Source organism: Petaurus breviceps, unplaced genomic scaffold, assembly GCF_028583685.1.
Source record: "Petaurus breviceps papuanus isolate PSGF00001 unplaced genomic scaffold, PetGlider_PUasm1.0 90564, whole genome shotgun sequence".
Taxonomy (NCBI): domain Eukaryota; kingdom Metazoa; phylum Chordata; class Mammalia; order Diprotodontia; family Petauridae; genus Petaurus; species Petaurus breviceps.
The window spans coordinates 5,645,956-5,667,416 of NW_027187275.1; the positions used below are offsets into that span (position 1 = coordinate 5,645,956).

At 39.1% G+C, this 21,461-nt stretch overlaps 1 protein-coding gene and 1 pseudogene across 2 annotated transcripts in view; both read right to left on the reverse strand.

The window, feature by feature from the left end:
• PLPPR5 (phospholipid phosphatase related 5) overlaps positions 1–21,461 on the reverse strand; it is a 190,720-nt gene that overhangs the window by 146,057 nt on the left and 23,202 nt on the right. The gene's annotated exons all lie outside the window — the stretch shown is intronic.
• Positions 9,818–10,987, reverse strand: LOC138142344 (actin-related protein 2/3 complex subunit 1A pseudogene; annotated as a pseudogene).

Genomic DNA, 21,461 nt, shown 5'->3' on the forward strand with positions numbered 1-21,461 from the left:
ATCTAGAGACTTTCCAACTCTGAGATTTTACAATTTAGTATGCTTACTTGGTCAGGCTTCTTGATGGTACACTGGGTTTGGAAGTAGAAAGACTTATCTTCATCAGTTCAAATCTGACCTCAGACAGTAGCTGTGTTACCCTGGGCAAGTCATTTAACCCTGTTTGCCTTAGTTCCTCATCTGTAAAGTGGACTGCAAAAGGAAATGGCAAACAACGGCAGTAGCTTTGCCAAGAAAACCCTAAATGGAATAATGAAGAGCTGTGTATGACTGAAACAACTGAATAACAAAAATACTCACTTAGTCCCACACAGCTATATGACCAAGTGGCTAGTTAGCTGGGCTTGGAGTCAAAAAGACCTGGATTCAAATTTAGCCCCAGACACCCACTAGCAGTATGACCCTGGGCAAGTCACTTAACCTTATGTCACAGTTTTCTCATTGGTAAAAATTATTTTAATAACAGCACCTATCTCTCAAGATTGTTTTGAGGGTCAAGTGAAATATTTGTAAAGAGTTTTGCAAACCTTAATACACTACATAAATGCACCACATAAAAGCACCATTATTATTATTATTGTTATTATTTAAACAAACTATATCAAAAGACAGTGCAGATTTAAACTATTAAGGTTTAATAAGGAAGTTGAATTTTATTTAATATATTAAAGTTTAAAACTTCACTAAGACTTTTTGGTTCATCCTAAATATTTGAACAAAAGATAATATATTGAGATGAAAGGGTTGCAAATTTTTTATCTTTCCATCTCTCCCTAACACCTTATGCCTTCTTAACCTGTTCTTCATCATTACTATGATTTTGAGTCCCTAAATCTAACGTCTTCTTCTTGATCTTCATCCTCTTGACCTCTCAGCATCATTTAACACTGTTGACCACCATCTCTTCTTCTCAATTTTTCTCTCCTCTCTGGGTTTTCATGACTCTGCCCTTCCTAGGTTATCCTATCTTAGGCCTTCTCAGTCTCTTTTACTCATTCTTCATTCTTGTCACACCTAAAAATTGTGGGTATCCCTCAAGTATCTATCCTAGGCCCTTTTGTCCTTTCCCTTATACTCTCTCACTTAATGATCTTATCAGTTTCAATGTATTCAATGATCATTTTTGTGGTGATGGTTCCCAGATCTATAAACCCAGTCTTAATCTCCCTTCTGAGCTCCATTTCCATATCACCAACTGCTAGGACTATATATCGTATAATCATCTCAAACTCAACATATACAAAACAGAATCAGGTCTTCTGACTCCAAATCCAGCATTCTTTCCACAGCACCAAACTTCTGCCTTTCACATGGTGCTTAAAGATTTATGAATCACTTTCTTTCAAAAAAACCCTGTGAACTAGATAATACATTAAAGGGAGCATAGCTTCCAGGAATAGAAAAGTGACTGTCCCACTGTACTCTGTTATTCTCTACATATTGTTTTCAGTTCTGGAAGCCACAATTTAGGGAAATCGATAAGCTGCAGAACCATGGACAGCAATCGAGATAGGACTTTATGGGCACTGAGTCCATAATGTGTGATTAGTTGAAGGAATTTGACAGGCTTAGCCTAGAGAAAAGAAGATAACCATCTTCAAGTACACAAAGGGCTGTCACCTGAAGGAAGGATGGGCTTCTTTTGTTTGCTTCCAAATAGCAAAACCAGGAGTAATGAGTAGAAGAGTCAAATTTAGGTTTAATGTCAGGAAAAAAAATACAACTTGCTAATGAATTCAGAAAGGGAATGACAACCCTTAAGGGGTAATGGATTCTCTCCTCCTCCCTCTCACTTTGGACCAGCAGAGGTTGACTGATTATTCCTATGTTGTTAAATGGATTTTATTTATGTGTTGGACTAGATGGTTGTTGAGATCCTTCCAACTTTAATATGTGTAGAGAGCTTTTGGGGGTTCCCTGGACCCACTAACAGAATGTTCCCCTCCCCTATACAATTATCTGAAAGGTTACAGGGCAGATAAGCAGGAGGGTGTGTAACCTTTTTTGTTTATGCCTCTGGATATGGTCCTATGATATTGCCCTAATAAATAACTAATCTTAAGCAAGGGAAAAGAGTAAACAAGACCAGGGGAGGGTCCTTGTACATTGTCTGCATTCTTTTGGGGTGTCTGCATTCTTTTGGGTCACATAGACCTTCTGCTGGGGGCTTATAAATGCTGTATGCCCCTTGTATCCTTGGCTCTGTATGAAATGGTCCTGTAATAAACAGATTACACCCCTGTCTCATTATTCTCACTGCTCACTAGCCCACCAACTGTGCCAGCCACAGTAAGATGTTGTGACTAAGTAACTCATCAATGTTTACACCATTAGAAAGTGTCAGGGCTGGAACTGCAATCATATTCTTTTAAAAAAAATAATTTTCAGTGATATCTTTCACTTTTTTTTATATCTCCTACATCTCTTTCTCTTGCCTCTTAGAGAGCCATCCCATAAAACAAATGATTTTTTAAAGAAAAAAAGATTAGCAAAAATATTGAAAAAGTCAGAAAAAACATATATATGCATACATACATACACATATATATGTGTGTGTGTGTGTGTGTGTGTGTGTGTGTGTGTGTGTGTATAAAATATTTCATGTCAAGACACCTCTGACTTCTCCAAAGAAGGAAGTTAGGAGTATATTCTCATGCATCTTCTTTGGAACCATATTTGTTCTCTGTAAGTTTTCAATATTCACTTTTGATTGTTTCATGGTTGTTCTTTTCGATCACATTGTAGTCTCTATATATGATCATTTTCTTGGCTCTACTTATTTGACTCTGCATCAGGTCATGTAAATCTGTGATTCTCTGTATTCATCACATTTATTGTTTTTTTTAAAGCATAGTAATGGGCCATTATTTTCAGTTACCATCATTTATTTAACCATTCCCAAATCAATGGAGAACTACTTCCCCTCCCCAACTTTTTTGCTGTCACAGAAAGTATTGCTACAAATGTTTTGATCTCTATGGAGCCTTTATTGTTCTCAATGGCTTCCTTAGGATATATGCCTAGCAGTAGTATCTCTGGGTCAAAAGGTATGAACATTTTACCAATTTTATTTGCAGAACACCAAACTGCTTTCCATAATGGGCATATGAGTTCACAGCTCTATCAACATTAACTATCCTCATCTTTTGATAGCTTTACAAATTTGTGTTCTATTGATTCTAGTTGAATACTCTTTATATTGTTAAAGGCTGTTTCCTACTATTAAGATATGCTATGTAGTCAGAGCTATCAAATCTTGGCCCTTCCACTTAGTGTGCCCATTTTTTTGGTAATGATCAGTCCAATGGTGCTTCCAAAATTGCTTTGATTTCTCCATCACCTGGAAAATAAAGTCAAAGACTGTCTTGAAAATAAGCAGAATGAAAAAAAAGAAATTGTATATATTTTTTTGGATTTGTGCAATCCAATTTCCTTACATATGAATCAACTTTCTCATTTGTCAATGGGCATAGGAATTCCTCTTTCCTTTGCACTGATGAGGCTCATTATTTAACTCCTCTGAGACCCCTCTTTCCCTCTGCAGATATTGTCTCTTCTCCAATCTGTAATTTTCACCTCACCAGGTAAAGCTAAGAGTCAGGTCTTTGGAGGTATGAAAGAGAGTGGTAGAGCTAAATATATCTAAGTAGAAGGACAGGATTCAGGAAGGGAATTCCCTGATGGTTTTCAACTCCTGCTAATTCTTCCCATTGTTGGCTCCCTAAGCCTAATGCCAGTCATAAATAGCATGCTCTATCTAGCCCATTTCCACATTCTCCACCTAAAGACCCCATTGTCCACTGCACTATAGAACTCCTGTTCCTAAGCTAACTAAGTGTTGTATAGTATAACAGTGGGGGAAATGCTTCTCAAAGGAGGTAATTTTTGAGATGAGTTTTGAAGGAACCTAGGGTTTCTAAGAGAAGGAAGGCAGAAGGCACTAGATTGTGACCAACTAGTCATGACCAACCAGAGGTGGGAAATGTAGCAAGAAAGGACAGTAATGTGGCCAGTTTAAATGGATTGTAGAATTCAAGAAGGGGAATATGTAATGGCATAGTAATGGCAGAAAGGTAGGATGGAACCAAGATGTAAAAGGCTTTAAATGTTGAATAGAGGAATTTTATTTGTTCTGAAAAATCATCACTAGAGATTTTAAGAAGTCACTAGAGTTCACTGAATAGGGGACTAGTGTGGTTATACTTGCACTTTAGAAATGTATTTTGGTAGCTGTGTGGAGGATGGGCATGTACATTGTATATATGTATACAAATATATGATCATGTGAATGCTACAATTATTTAATATCTATTTTACATGTGAGGAAAATTGAGGCTAAGGTAAGTTAAGTGATTCAGTTATGGTCATCATGGAACGAGTGATTAAGATTGGGATTTGAACCCAGGTCTTTCTTCCTGATTCTGAGTATAGGATTTTCTCTCCTGTACCAGGCTGAACCCTAAACCAAAAGCTGCTATGAATATCTTTTCCTCAGTAAGATTCACCTGCCTCCCAGAATGCTTTTCCCAATACCTCACTGCTGACCTTCACAAATTTCCATATTCAGTTCTTCTGTAGTATTCATCTAGCCTTCAAAATATGTCTGCCGCCAAAAAAAAAGGAATCCTGGGGAATACAACCATCTTCTATATGTAGAATATATAAATTGAAAATACATAGTGTTTTGATACTCAATTAGCTTGTAGAGGTTTAAAGAGTTAATTGATCTCTTCTAGGCACTCCTAGTTTCTGGTTTTCCCCCCAGCTCCTCCTACCCTTATGGTGACTGTCCTGTCTTGCAGGTCTCTACATAGCAGGCTGAGTCATGTGTTCTATATCAGTTTCCTAAGTGACTAAAGAAGCAATGGAGGTTTTACAATACTGACTCCAGAGTCAGCAGACTTGGGGAGTAGTCCTCTGCTCTTCCTATGATTTCCTATATAATCTCAGCATGTGTATATAAATGTCACCTCTGACAGTTTCTACCTGTGTGACTATGGGCAAATTGATGATCCTTCCTTAACCTCAGTTTCATAATCTATAAAATAATGGGGTTAGACTAGATGTCTTTGGAAGTTCCTTCCAGTTCTAAATAAGTGATCTTTCTCCAATACTCATTATCTCTTTATTGCTGAGCCTGAGGTTCAGGGAAGTTAAGCATCTTCTCCAGCTTTCACAAGCAGCAAGTGACAAAACCAGGATTTATACTGAGGTCTTGACTTTGAAGTCAGGGCTCTGCTTGCTGGACCAATTAGCTTGGTCCATCTCACCATCTCAAGCCAAAAACTGAGATTTGGGGAAAGATCTTACCTTAAAAAGGCCAAGATCTGCCACTGCATCAAGGGCCATGCTCATCATAACATAAATCAGTAATCCTGATTTATATTTTGCCAGTGGACCCAGAAGGCTCCAGAAGAGAAGGTGAGGATGGTGACTTTGCACAGACCTCTCTCACTTCAATCCAGTTTACTTGCAAGTAATGGCATCACTTTCCTGTGGCATCAGCCTGCACCTGTGATCCCATACCTTCCCATTTTCTCTAACACATTGCCCTCTTAATCACCCCCAATTTCTTTTTTTTTCATTTTTCAAATGCTTTATTAACTTCTGATTTACATCATTCATTTCCGCCAGATTTTGAGTTACAAATTTTCTCCCTGTTTTTCCCCTACCCACCATCCCAAAATAGCAGTCCCACAGAATATCCCCTCCTCCAATCTGCTTTCTCCCATATCTTCTCCCACACCCCCTTCGACTTTTCCAGTAGGGCATGGTGGATCTCTATGCCCCAGTGCCTGTATATCTTATTTCCCAACTACATGTAAAATAGTTTTAATAATAGTATATATGTATAAATTTTTAAAAATTTGATTTTAACACTTTGAATTCCAGATGCATTCCCTTCCATCCTAGTCACCCACTCTTACTGGGAAAATAAGCAGTTCAGTATAGGTTATACATGTGTAGCTAATGCAAAACATTAATATAATAGGTATATTGTAAAAGACTGACAATATTTTCCTCCCTCCTATCCCACTTCCCACTTGTTCTATTTTCTACTTTGATCCTGTCCCTTTTGAAAAGTGGGTGCTTCCAACTGCCCTCCACCCCAGCCTGCCCTCCCTTCTATCATCCCCCTTCTCATCCCCTTCCCCCCTACTTTCCTGGAGGGTGAGATACCCTATTTAGTGTGTATTTCATTACCTCCCTGAGCCAAATTCAATGAGAATAAGGTTGACCCATTCCCTTTTGCCTTCCTATTCTTCCCCTCCATTGTAACCATTTTCCCTCACCTCTTCTATATGAGATAGTTTACCCCATTCTGTCTCTCCCCATCTCCTCTCATTATATTCCTCTCTCACCTATTAATTTCACCTTTTAAGTATCATCCCTTCCTATTAAATTGGTCCTTTGCCCTCTATCTATGTATACCTGTAAACATATATACACACATTCACATATGTATTCATATGGCCGTATACTCTCCAATGTAGACACACACACACACACACACACATTTCTATTCCCTTCAACTATTTTCATACTGAGAAAAGTTTCATCAGTTACAATTATCGTTTTTCCATGTACCATGTTTCCCCAATAATAAGACACTGTCTTATTTTTTTTTTGAAAGAAAAACACCAGAGGGCTTATTTTCAGGGGAGGGCTTATTTTAATGAATATTGACAGCAATTTTAATAAACAGGTAAATGTGAACAAAAAAATGTACCTTTATTCAATAAGTAAATCACTGGGGAAGAACAGGATGACGCGCTCACTGCTGCAGCTTTGATTGGATGCAGCTCGGAGCACAGTGTGCATTTCACCAGGGGGGTGACGGTGCATACAGAGGGTACCATAATGTAGCGTGTAGCGCAGGGGATCACCTTCACTACAGTAGCAATCTCAATAGGGCTTATTTTCGGGGGAGGGCTTATTTTAGAGGAATCTTACACAGTAAGGGGAGGGCTTATTTTCAGGATAGGTCTTATTATCAGGAAACACGGTAGGAATGTTAATAGTTCAACTTTGATAAGTTCCTTATTATTTCTTTTCCCTGTTTACCTTCTCATACTTCTCTTGCTTCTTGTATGTGAATGTCAAATTTTCTATTCAACTCTGGTTTTTTCATCTAGAATGCTTGAAAGTCCTCTATTGCACTGAATTACCATATTTTCCCCTGAAACATGATACTTTTTGTAGTTTTGCTGGGTAGGTGATTCTTGGTTTTAATCCCAGCTCCTTTGCCCTCCAGAATATCATATTCCAAGCCCTTCAATCCCTCAGTGTAGAAGCTGCCAGATCCTGAGTTATCCTGATTGTGTTTCCACAATATTCAAATTGTTTCTTCCTGGCTGTTTGTAATATTCTCTCCTTGATCTGGGAATTTCAGAACCTTGCTATAATATTCCTAGTAGTTTTCTTTGGGGGATTTTTTTTTTCAGGAGGTGATTGGTGGATTCTTTCAACCTCTATTTTGACCTCTGGTTCTAAAACATCAGGGCAGTTTTCCTTGAGAATTTCTTGGAGGATGATTCCTAGGTTCTTTCTTTGATCATGGCTTTCAGATAGTCCAATAATTTTAAAATTATCTCTCCTGGACTATTTTCCAGGTCAGTGGTTTTCCCAATGAGATATTTCACATTTCCTTCTATTCTTTCATTTGTTTCTATCTGTTTAACAGCATCTTCATTTCTCATAAAGTCATTAGCTTCCATTTGCTCCAATCTAATTCTGAAGCAATGATTCTCCTCATTGAGCTTTTGAGATTCTTTTCCATCTGGAAAATTCGGCTTTTTAAGGCATTCTTCTCCTCATTGCCTTTTTGAGCCTCTTTTGTCATTTGAGTTAGTCTGTTTTTTAAGGTGTTATTTTCCTCAGGTTGTTGACTCTCATTTCATAATTTTCTTGCATTGTTCTCATTTCTCTTCCCAATTTTTCCTCTGCTTCTCTTATCTGCTTCTTAAGGTCCTCTATGGCTTGTAACCAGCTTATTTTTTCCTTTGAAGCTTTTGGTGCAGGAGTTCTGACTTCACTGTCTTCCTCCTGTTCCATGCATTGCTCCTTTTTGTCCCCAAAATAGGAGTCTAATGTTGAATTCTTCTGTTTGCTTTGCTTCCTTTGCCTGGTCATGTTGCCACTCAATTACTTGACTTTTGGGCTTTTTGCCACAGTAGGACTCTGCTACCAGACAGGGAAGCTTCAATCCCAAAAGCTGGGGTTTTCTCAGCTGCCTGAAGTATTAGTTGGGTGCCCTCTCTGAAGCCTCCACATGCTCTGGCAAGCTGGTCACACACTTCAGGAACTCCACCCTAGACCACAATCCAGATCCAAGAAAGTTAAAGCAAGAGTGTTTACTCCTCAGAGTGGTTGCCTGGTCCCCCTACAGTCTGCAGGCCAGGAGCTGAAGCTGCCATGTGGAGGGAGCTGTGCTGCAGCCCTCAGCAGCTTCTTGCCCTGGGGGCAAAAACAGATGCACTCCCAACTACTGGTTGTCCACACTGCACTGACCTCTCACTTTGTCCTTAGCATCTATGTGTTGATAATTCTGAAAACAGCCACAGCCACTGAAAACAGTGAAGAGCACTGGTGTTCTGGAGTCCCTCCAGCTTGTGGCTGGTCTGGCCTGCCCTGGGGCTAAAACCTTGGTGTGGAGCTGGGCTCAGCTCCCAGAGTGCTGCTCTGGCTGATTCCTGCTGGCCTCCCGGGCTGTCCTCAGTGGGAGGTTAGCTTCTCCATGTCGTTTTGTGGGTTCTGTAGCTCCAAAGTTTGTTCAGAGTCCCCTTTTACATGGATTGAGGAAGGTGGAAGCCAAAGCTGCTCCAATGTCCTGTTTCTACTCTGCCATCTTAACTCCACCCCCCCCTCAGTTTCTTTAATATAGTATTTAATTTCTCTGGTCCTCTTCAAGACTGAAGGACAAACAATATATCAAGCCACGTGAACTTTCTGGGCCTCAGTTTCCTAATCTATATATTGAAGAGGTGGGACTTGAAGAGCACTGGAAATTCTGTGTCAGCAGCAGATTCAGCCACCTACCTCCTGCCTTTGTCATCATAGTAGAACCTCTTCTGCCTTCCATGAAAGGATGTGCTGTAGTCCTCTAGAGGTCAAACTCCAATCAAATCCATTGCCCACAGCCTCCTCCAACCTCCTGACCAACTTCCCCGGGCCATATCTTTTCTTGCTTCTCCCTGCTATGAGATGATTCTCCTGGGCCTTACAGGACACATCTTACATCACCATTTCACAAGAGTGGACCTTGAGGGAGGGCCTTGGACAATCTAATTCCCTGTCCCCTCTCTCTCCTGGCAAATCACTGATGCTCTTAATTGACTTATTCCATAATGGTTAGCATACTCTTATTCCCAATCCCCATTCCAACCCTCAGTTGCTTATGTAAAAACCCCATTCCTTGTCTTCAAATGCCTACTCCCTCCCCCATCAATCCTATGTCCACCAATGTACCCTCTAGATCTACCCAACCTTTGATCTGTTTTCTTTTTTTCCTGTATTTTTTTTATTTTTCAAGCAGACAATTTACATAAAATCCCCCTTTAATTTAGTGTGACAATTTCCCACGATAAACTACTTAAAGAGCAGCTTTGGTCAAGAATGGAATAGCCAATCATAAAGACATCACTGCTGATTTTTTTAAACCAATACATTCACCAATTATGTTAAAAAAAAAAAAAACAACATCTCCAAGGGATATTTTCTCAGTTTTAACTTGTGGTAGGGTCTTTCCTGTGTTCATGCAAATGCTGGAGCTGCATTCTGTCAAGTGTCTGTCATGCTAGAGAAAGGAAATACAGCTTCACATGATTCATAGCCCCTGGATCAAAGACTCTAAAGTCTTGAAATCCCAAATTTTCATTGCTCTACCAATGCCAGTGGTACAAAATTTGCAGAAGTCTTGTTTGTCCACTTCATAAATAGCCACTTGGCTGATACTGTTTTGGTGTAATGTGTCTAGAACGGTGTTGTGATCCTCAGTCGTGGTTCTCTTGTCCATGTTGAGGAAGCGTTCCATGGCAGAAATGTTGCGCTGGATGCTCTGTTTTGGAATGTCTAATTTGGAGACGAAGGTCAAGGAGCCATGATCATCATAATTGAACAGCATTGGGCAGCAGTCATGGCCAGCAGCTACCAAGCTATTCTCAGAGACAAAAGACACACTCAGGAGTGTGACACACTCTCTTTTTAGCTGTGAAACCATCATGTTTGTGGAGGCATTGGCAACTGATACAGTACTATCATGGCTGACCTAAGCAAAGCGGTTTCCACTGGCAGAGAAACTAACTCCATGTACACAAACACTACTTCTGGTACCACCAAACTCTGACATCAGTTCACCAAAAGGCATCTTGGTACCCCATGGAGTACTGGCTGGCTTTTCATCAACTTCTTTAATGTAGGCAGAAAAAACTCTGCATTTGAAATCACAAGATCCAGCAGCCAGCAACACACTGTTGGGGTGCCAGTCCAAACTCAGGACAGTAGAACAAATTGGCTTTTTTATGTGTTTGCTCACCCACCAGTCATTTTCAGACTCAAAGTAGCACAGAGAAATCAGTTGAGCTCCACTACCTATGGCAAATTTATTCTCCAAGGGAGACCATTTCACAAAGGTGGCTGCACAGTTAATCCTCAGGATCACCAGGGTTGGTTTCCAGATGCCATCTTTCTCACTCCAGACATAGGTATTATGGTCTGCACCACAAGTTACAATTCGATTGCTCTTGGGAGCCCAGTCAATACCTGTGATGTGTCCATTGTGCTCCTTCAGTTCATGGGCTTTCACCCACTGGTTCCCATTCTTCTTGTAAATGTGGGCTTCATGATTACTAAGGCTAAGGACAATCTTAGTACGGTCTCTGTTCCAAGCATGACAGGTGATTGGTTCTAGTAAAAATGGATGTAAGGACATTATTCTTAGTGTTTTCAAAAGGGAAAAAGCTGGGATGGGAAGGGTATGGATGGCCTGGAGTGGAAGATTCATGTACTCTGGTCAGTCAATGCAAATTCCTCTGTTCTCTTTAGAATAGTTCCATAATTAACTAGGTACTTTTATCTTTTCCTTTCCTATTCCTTCCATCTCCAGGTCCTCATTGAAACATGAGTTCACCCTGATGACACTCCATCCCTGGTCACTCTTTCCAGTACTTGTCGTATTTTCACTCATACCACCACTCACCCATCCCCATCTAACTGGTCCTAATGGGAAATTGAAAATGCTCCTTGATTGCCATTGCTACTTCCAGACACCTTGTACCACTATCACTCAGCAACCTCTTCTCCTTCAAGGTTCATTCAATCCAAATTTATTACCCAAATACAGATCCATTGATCTCTAAGATATTCTCCTTCCTTTCTCAAAGAATTTAGTGCCTAGTTCACAGATTCTTTCTCTACCCAACCTCTGCCTTCATACTATGGGACTTGAACGTGTATATTGATAAACCAGATTCCAGTTCCGCAGTCTACTCATTTCCAATGTTTCCATTTCCATTCCACTGCAGGTAGTTATGTACTTGATGTTGATGTTACCTAGAAGTATTTCCCTTCCATAGTCATATGCTACCAAATTTCTTTATATGAAGATATTTTATCATTGTATCTTTCCCTATGCCTCATGATCTTTATCCCTGTTCTTCACTCTCACCATAACCTGAAATCTCTCTATCCCCGAGTTCTTTCCCAAGATACCATCCTATGCTCTGAAACACTCTACTCCATTCCCTATTCTGACCCCTTTGAGAAATAGTACACCATCCTCTATATTTGAGTCCCTTGCCCTCTTATGCTATCACTAATCATGGTTTGCCAAAACCCCAAATTGGATTACTCACACCTTCTACCTCTTTTTCTTCTATTAATGTGTGACTGAAGCTGGAGAAAATCATGAAACAAGAGTGTATGGGTCCAGAAAACTTTATGTTATATAATGTCAGTAGGACCCTCACTGCAAAGACAATCCTTATACACCTCCTTAATAAATTAACTATCCCACTCAATAAAGTGGATATTCCAAATCTTTTCATCATTCCTCTAGTCTCCCATGCTTCTTTCCCTATCCTTTCCACCCACTCTATCAGCTGAGAATGTTGCCTTATATTTCACTGAAAAAATTGAGGCCATTCCCTGAAAGCTCTTTTTTCCCCTCTTCCTCATATCATATCAGTCAAACATCTTCTCCATTATTCTCCTTCGCCCTTTTCTCATAAGAAAAGGTGGCATTTCTCCTTGCCAAAAACAACCCATCAACCTGCACATGTGATCCCACACCTTCCCATTTTCTCTAACACTTTGCCCTCTTAATCATCTTCAATTTCTTTAATACAGTATTTAATTTCTCTGTATCTACCATCTGCTTCCCCACTGCCCATAAACATATCTCCCCACCCTTAAAAATAAAACCTTTACTTCATTTGAACATCCCCATTACCTTTTCTTCTATATCTCTCTTCCTCATCTCAGCTATACTCCTTACAAGGCCATCTTCACTAGGGCCCTCCCCTTTCTCCTTTCTAACTCACTTCTAAACCCTCCTAAATCTAGTTTTTAATTTCATTCAACTGAAAAAAAAGTTTTTGACACCGTCAATCATCCTCTCTTGCTGCATACTCACTCCTGTCTAAATTTGTATGACATTTATCTCTTCCAGTTTTCCTCCTACCTTCCTGCCTTCTCCTTAGTTTCCTTCTCTGGATCTTCAGTCAGGTCATGATCACCAATTGCTGAGGTTCCCAAAAGCTTGGTCCTAGGTCTTCTTTTTTCCTATGTGATTTCACTTGGTAATTTCCTCATTTCCCATAGATTTAATTGTAATCTCTAATTAAATGATGTCCAGCTCTAGTCTCTCTTGAGCTCCAGTTATAAATCACCAGGTACCTTTTGGATATCTCTGAAGGCATCTCAAACTCAACATGTCCAAATCAGAGTTCATTATCTTTCCCCTAAAATTTTGCCCTTCCTCTTCTCAGTTTACCTATTATTATGGAGGATACCACTATTCTCCCAGTCATCTAGATTGGAAAACTTGGTATCATTTTTGACTCCTCACCCAAACTCAATTTACATATCCAATGTGTGGTCCAATCTTGTAATTTTTGCCATCATATCCCATCTTCACATGTCCCTCTTTCTATACTCACACAATTGTGACCCTGGTGCAGACCCTCCTCACCTGGACTATTACAATAGTCTTTTTGACCTTCCTACTTCTACTGTCTCCTCATACCCATCCTCATTAACTTATTTAGCTCCCCAAATGATTTTTCTCCTAATACATCAGTGTGACAATTCTCTTCTCCTCTGCCATCCCCTCATCCCCCACAATAAATTCCCATGTTTCTCTGATGGTAAATGGCATGATGGTAAATTCAGGATCAAACATAAAATGCTCTGTTTGATATTTGGTTGTTGTATTTCATTCCTGAAGAGGGCCAAAATGAAGTCACTATGTTAGAGTCAAGTTTCAATGTATCTGACTGTGGCTGATCAGATCTTTATGAGCTTGGAATGCTCTACCACAGGTATGGCACAAATAGTCTGTGTGAACATTTGGGGTGGATTCTCTAAATTTGTGCAACATGTGTTTCCTTTGAGCTATTTCAATTCTGTTTTGCTCATAGAGCATAGCACTTTCTCTGATGTGGGCATGCCATGCTGGGCAGTCCTGTGCCAGTATCTCTCCCATGTCACACAGTCAATTCCAAAGTCCTTAAGAGACCTTGGGAGTGCCCTTGTATCACTTCTTCTGATCACCATGTGAGCACTTGCCCTGTGTGAGTTCTCCATAAAATAGCCTTCCCAATAACCAGTGGAGTGAAACAAGGCTGTATGTTTGCTCCCATGATTTTTAGCATGATGTTTTCGGCCATGTTGTCAAATGCTTTCAATGAGGATGAACATGGCATCAAAGTCAACTACCACACTGATGGTAGATTCTTCAACTTGAAAAGGCTATAAGCCAAGACCAAAATAGAGGGGATGTTGGTGCATGAATTTTTGTTTTGTTTACCGATGATTGCACACTCAATGCAACCTCTGGAGCTGAGATGCAACAAAGTATGGATCAATTCTCTGCTGCTTGTGCTAATTTTGTTCTAACAATTAATACCAAGAAAACACAGGGGCTCCATCAGTTGCTGCCACACCATTCATGCATGGTTATTGGTTGGAAACATCTTCATATCCTGACCCCTTCCTGCCTTTCCAGACTTTTTACACTTATTCACCTCCATGCATTCTAATTATACTTATCTATAGCAACCAACTACACTGGCTTGCTGTTCCTGGTCCAAGCTACCTTCTTACTCTGTATTTTTACTCTGTTACCCAGGCTGTGAAGATCCCTCTTCTCAACTCTGCTTCCTGGTTTCCATAGATTTTTTCAAGATTCAGCTTAAATATCATTTTATATGCAAGAGAATTTTCCTGTCTGCTATACAGGCCCTCTTCTCAGTGCCTTCCCTTGGAGATTTCTTTCTATTTACACTGCATGTATTTTGTATGTATATGTGTATGTATGTACACTTAATACATATACATGTAATAATGTGGTTATTTGCATGTTGCCTTTCCCATTACAATGTGAGCTTCTTGATGACAAGGACCCTTTCTTTGTATCCCTAGTGCTCTTGCACATAAAGACTTTCTGAGTTTAAATCCAGCCTCAGATACTTACTAGGCATGTGACCCAAGGCAAGTCACTTACCTCTGCCTCAGTACCTCATCTGTAAAATGAGCTGCAGAAAGAAATGGCAGATCTCTCCCAGTATCTTTGCCAATAAAACCCCAAATGGGGTCATGTCTGCCATGACTAAAATGACTGTACAACAACAACAAATGCTACCTAACCAATTGTTTCCACCTTTGAAATCTTAGATTCTGGATTACTTTTCTGTCTGGGTCTCAGATCTACCCTTTTACTCAGGTCAAGCCTACTCTTCCCAACTGACTGCTACCTCCTGTCTTCTACCCACATAAATTCCCTATTCAGGCTCTTCCTCTGTCTTCAGCATACTCTACCCTGCTCACATATAATGCTCACTTTCTTCTTTCTTCTCCCCCTCTAATTCTCAATCCACCAATTTCCCAAAGCACCCAGTTTCTCTTTAAGTGCTCCTGGCTTCTACTCCCAAGTACTACATCTGAAGCCCTATCCAATATGGACAGTGGGCCATTTAAAAAATCCTCATGCAACTCACACATGCTTCTAGCACTGCCACTGTATCTGCAGAATTTGCATTCTCAATAATTCACAGTGACAGCTTTCATATCCACACTGAGACCTCCTTTTAATCCACAGTGATTTAGGTGGGGGGAGGAGAATTTTGCTACAGGCGATCATCAAGTTCAATACTATGCTCTGGTTACTTCAAGGATGGGAGAGGGTATGAATGGAGGAGGGGAGAGGTGGATCAAGGCTTTGAATTTTTCCATTGTCCAATTTCCTGGTCTGCATCACTTGAGCATTTTTCCCCCTTTGGTAAAAAGTCTCCACATTTTTCTAGTCCTTCTATTCAATGCAGATTTGTCCCAATCTTCTATGTAAATGTCTGTTTCTTAGGCTATCCTTTTCATTCTAGAGCTCACCATTCTCAGCTATATATGTATTGCTCTCTATTGCTGTTGCTATCATTTCCATATTGTTTTTTTTTTCATATAGTTGTCTCCTTTTCCATCAGTCAATGATATTTAAATGGTATAACATTGAGACCTTTTTAAAAATTCGAATACAACCATAGTCTACTTAATACCCACTGGAATCTTCTCTGAAACCACCTTCATTTTACTCATGCCAGTAACCAACCCTATCCATTTTTCTATTATTACCTGAAGATTTTATGCTGGTGGTAACCTGTAATTGGGTCTTGTCCAATCGGAGGTAATAAGAAGGATACTAGAGAATATCCCAATTGATAATTCTTGGCATCCCATGAATGTTGTCCAGAATCTTTGCCAAGATGCCTACTTCTAGCTCCTGAAAGCCTAGACCACTAGACTGCTTGTTTGAGTGCTGATTTCACTGACTCGGTCTGTCCTTAATTGTTTGGTTCTTAAATAGTGTTATGTTGAATTTGCTTCATTATGTGAAAGGGAATTTATTATGTTTCAACAAAGATGGAATCAGAAATAATATGAAAAAAACTACAGGGAAGGATGGTTTTAGCTCAAAGTAAGAAATAGCTTCCTAATAATTAGACTTGTTGAAAAATGGAGGGACTCAAGAAGTATTAAGTTTCCCGTTACATAATTTAGTGGGAAAATTGCTGATCCTTTGAAACATAGGACCTGAATTCAAATCCCAGCTCTGACACATTACATATGAAACATCGGGAAAGACACTTAACTTCTCTGGGCATCAGTTTCTTCATCTGTAAAATGATGACATCAAACTAGATAATTTTGAAGTTCCCTGTAATGGTAAGGGAATTTGAAGATCCTTGATAAGCCCCTTAATAAGCCTAGGGAGCTTGGAAGATATTCCCTGTCGCTTAATGGGCCTCACTTGGAACCCAACAAGAGAAACTTGCTTAGAGAAGGCTTATTTTTTCAGGAAGGCCCAAACCTTTTTTTACTTTATAATTAGGCCATGGGTCATGAAAGTTGTCATGTCCCCTGACCCTGAAGAAAGGTATATATACTCTGAGGTGAGGTTTTGCTTTGGGGCTCACTTATGGGAAGAGTTGTGTGATTTGGCCAGATGAGACTCTGGGTAGCCATTGAGCCCCCAGCTTTGAAACCCCAGATGTTGGTGCTTCTCTGTCTGGTAGCTCACTATGTATGTATGTATGTATGTATGTATGTATGTAATGGTCAGACAGTTAGAAGCCCTGTCTATTGGTCTGTTGAAGTGTGGTACTTTAACTCTAGTTTTTGTCTGCTTGTAATTTCTGTTTGTATTTTCTGAAGTTCAGGGTGCTGACTTTTCCCCCTGAACTAGGTAAATGATATATATGTTTGATTAAAGTAAGATTGTTAACCCTTTTTGAGTTACTTTCCTTTAAAGAAGCAGATGAAAGAATTTTTGCTAGCAGCCATCCTGGGTATGCTAGGGTGCTTGCTGTTACAGTCCCTTCAAGCTCTAGGGCTATAATCCTAAACCTTTCTAACTAGACATTAAGCAACTGGATAAAAAATGTTGAGCAAGTCATAGAGAGGTATCATGCTTCACATAGGGATTATACTAGATGACTTTTGAGGTCATTTAGGATCCAAAGATTATATAATTCAAAAATATTTATCTTGAACCACAGTTCTATGAATGCTCTGATTCCTGAATTGCCACACTGTCATGCTTTGACCCATGCATGGACCTCATTCAGACTGCTCATTACGATTGCAGAGCACAGACTTTAACCACTGGTTTCTGGGTAATCCCAGGACCTGGCATACTTACATGCTTGCATCATCCATGAGTGCCCAGTTTTGCCTGGTTTTTCTCATGCCAGTTTTTCCTTCTCCTTTTCTCCCCCCCCCCATTTTTGTGACTCACTGCCAGTCACCCACTCACTGCAGCACTGACAATACAGTACCTCCCCTCACAGCTCCTTTTTCCTTAGAAAGAATGGCAAAGAACTAGCCTGATCTCCTTGAATCCCCTCTTGTCCTCATCCAATTGTACATCCTTTGGCTGGCCCACCAACATGGACTATTGGGCAGTTTTTGGTTTCTCTTTCCTTCTCTTTTATCCAGAGGTGTGGAACCTGCAGTCTCAAGGCCACGTGTGACCCTCTAGGTCCTTAGGTGTGGCCCTCTGATGGAATCCAAACTTCACAGAACAAATTCCCAGATCTCCTTAATAAAAATATTTGTTCTGTGAAATTTAGATTCATCAAAGGGCCACACTTCAAGACTGAAAAGGCCACATGTGGGCTCAAGGCTGCAGGTTCTCCACCCCTGCAGTTTAACCTGACTGTTTTTAACTTGACTTCCAAGAAAGCTTCAGAGATTGTCAATCCTCATTCCACATAAGTGATTGAAACCAAGAAAACAACACATAGGCATTTATAAAATATAGTAAGATCCAATTAATTTACTCAAAGATTGGTTGCATTAAAGTCTTTCTTAGGTGCTTTTGGAAGATATTTTCCATGAATTAAAATATTAATTAAATGGCTAAATTTAGAAGGATAGTGAATTTTGCAGGATACTAAACTACATTTAATCTTCAATTTCATAAACTAAAAAGATGAGAATTTTACCTTAGTCACTTTAATTGGCCAATATATCAAGGTTTTCTCCAGTTTCTTATAACTTTCCAGCAGAGGTTTTCAAAGCAATTGCTTTTCCATACACTCAAATACGTAGACCAACATATAAATATATACCTCTCATTTTTATTTCTAATTCTTTGGAAGGTGATTAGAGAAATTTATTCCACAAGTGATGGTATCTTGTGTGCAATTCAGAATATGCAAGTCGTCAATATCATCTAATTACAGCAGCAAAACATTGCAATAAGGTTAAAAAAAATTCTGCTTCTCTATTTTAATTATGCATACCAACATAAACAAACTAGTCTCTAATTGCATATAATCAAGTGCTGCAGTTGCAAATGAAATCTTTTCACTGTAGCCAATATTGCAAATAATGATTTAAAATCACGCAAGGAACATTTTACAAGAACTGAATTATGACTACCAGTCAAACATCTAAGTAACTTATTTCATGATTTTAAGGACATTTGAAGTGAAAACGTACATATATTTATAAATAGATATTTATTAGAGATAATTAAGAAATATTTAGGCAATGGATAACCATGTGACAGTATTTACTTAAATGAAATCTGTCATTTGGTTTCTCTCCCATTGGTCATTAAAATAAATCTTGTTGAAGTAGTTTTTTTCAAATTTTCTAAGATGAGTAGAAGTGGTAGTTAAATTATAGATTTATAAATAAATTCCATATTTCCAAAACCAAACCCTAATGATCATCCAGTCAAGCCTTGTCATTTTATCGGTGAAGAAACTGAGAGACAGCAAAAGGGAAGTTACTGGTCTAGACATTACACAGCTATCTAGTGGTATGACTGGGATTAGACTTTCACACTTCTTGACTCTTGATCTAGTTTGCTTTACTTAACAACATGCTTGCTCTGTGCAATGATCTTCATCTTGCAGATGGAGAAAATTAAACAAAGCAGCCAAAAGAAATGCTGATACTTTCACTTGGAGCTTGGATAGGATGTAGACTTGAAGTTCTGAGCACTAATCCAATTCTCTCTCCACTTAACAGGGCAGATTTCTTTTTCCCCTGCTGCATAAGAAATAGCACCTGTCAAACTACAGGTTTTGAACATGATTTTGTTAGTGAGTGACTTCACTTCTATCCCTTTGAGGAAGTATTGGAAATAATTGGCACTTGTTTGTTTTTATACTCTGATTGTGAAATCCTACATTCACAAGAATTGAATCTACAGACAATGAATCCCACATACCATTCCCTTGTTGGTTTTTTGAAGTTAATTGAATTTGTAAGTGATCTCTCTGCCCAAGATGCATAGCATCTTTTCTTCACTCATTAGGGGGAGATGATAGTGTAATACCTATCCTCATTAATGTTTGCTGAGAGTGTTCATAAAAATCAGTTCTATTTAGTGAATCAAATGTTTAACTCTTCATTTTCAACTACTCATGAAAACACATGATCTGTGATTCAGAGATCCTGAGTGGCAAAGATATATGACTCATCTCACTTAGAAACTGTCAGCTACCTGGATAGCAACATCAGAAAGGTATTTTCGGTTTTTTATGCTAAAACAAATTTTCTAATATATTTATATTTGGTTATGGTAAAAGCATCAGGATGTGAATGGGGGGCATTATATTTAGAGTTTAAAGACACAGATTTCAGTTCAAGTTCTGATACATACTAGTTGTGTAACAATGAACAAGTCAAAAACTTTCTGAGTCTTGGTTTCCTCATCTGTAATTTATTTTGTAACACGGGGATAGTAATAGCTGTATTGCTTATCTCACAGCTTACTGTTATAAAAACATTATATAAATGTGGGTTATTATTATTGTCACTGTTAGTAGTAGCACAGTCCTGAAAATCTGATTATTTTTGTCTTAACTCCCTGCCCCCAAATTAGCTTGAAATACATTTCTCATTTACTTTTGTTGTACAAAACAATGAGAGAGAGAGAGAGAGAGAGAGAGAGAGAGAGAGAGATGGGGGGGGGGAGAGACAGATAAGGAGAGGGAGAGAGGGGAGGAGAGAGAAAGAGAGGGAGAGAGAGAGACAGAGAGAGAGAGAGACAGAGAGAGACAGACAGACAGAGAGAGACAGAGACAGAGAGAGACAGAGACAGAGAGAGACAGAGACAGAGAGAGACAGAGACATACAGAGAGAGAGACAGAGAGAGAGAGAGAGAGAGAGAGAGAGAGAGAGAGACAGAGAGAGAGAGAGAGAAGAGAGAGACAGAGAGAGAAAGAGAGAGAGACAGAGAGAGACACACAGAGAGAAAGAGAGATTCAAATGAAAAAGATTCCATGGATGAGGAAGACAGATCACAAATGGGTAAAATAGAGACAGTTTAAATCTGTGTACAATTAAAAGAACAGAGATGAAAATAAAATTGCAGCTATTATTTAGTCAAAACATGATGATGTTACAAGTTTGCAAAGCAAAATGACTTGTGTCTAATTTCTTCTACATATGAATTAACTGATTTTGTTTTGAAATGCATTCCATAAGTTGGAATGAAATGAAACAATTAAAACAAATCTCAAAGTAGCATAGTGGAAAGGCAATAGAAAAAATAAATCACAGTATTAAAATAGAATGTCGAAGTTTGGATTTTGAATGTTGATTTGTACTTTTGTATCCAGAAATCTGTGAATAGACTGTATGCCTAAAATTACTCTACTATTGCAATAAATATTTGCCTGAATGCTTGACTGACTTCTAAAGGATCTAAATGCGGGTCTAAGGAAGCAAGAAGGTCCAAAATAATTTTTAATAATCTCCAATTCTCAGTGTCTATTATTCAAAATGTATAATTTACTAAAACATTCCATTTCTTGGCCTCCCTCCCCAATATCCCTAAATTTGGAATAGATGAATTCAACTTCTATATTATTGAAAGTACTGAGGCAACTGGACATTGCCCTCAATTCCTCTTCTCTGTTCTTCAAAACTTCTCAGCATCATCAGCCACTCTGCTCCTCACTTCTTGGTAATAATGTAAACACTTTTTCTCTTCACTAAGGCTAAACTCTGCCTCTGCACCTTTGATTTCATCCCTACCTGCTTCTTTCAGGCTCTTGTTCCAACAATACTGTTCTTGCATCAATTTTCAGTTTCTCCTTATACACTAGCTTCTAATATATCAGCCTGAAAATGTATTCATATCTCCCCAATTGCCCACCAGAATTCTCCTCCTTATTTTTCTATATCATCTTATCACCTTCCCTTTATCCCTTTTTCATCACTTCCAAACT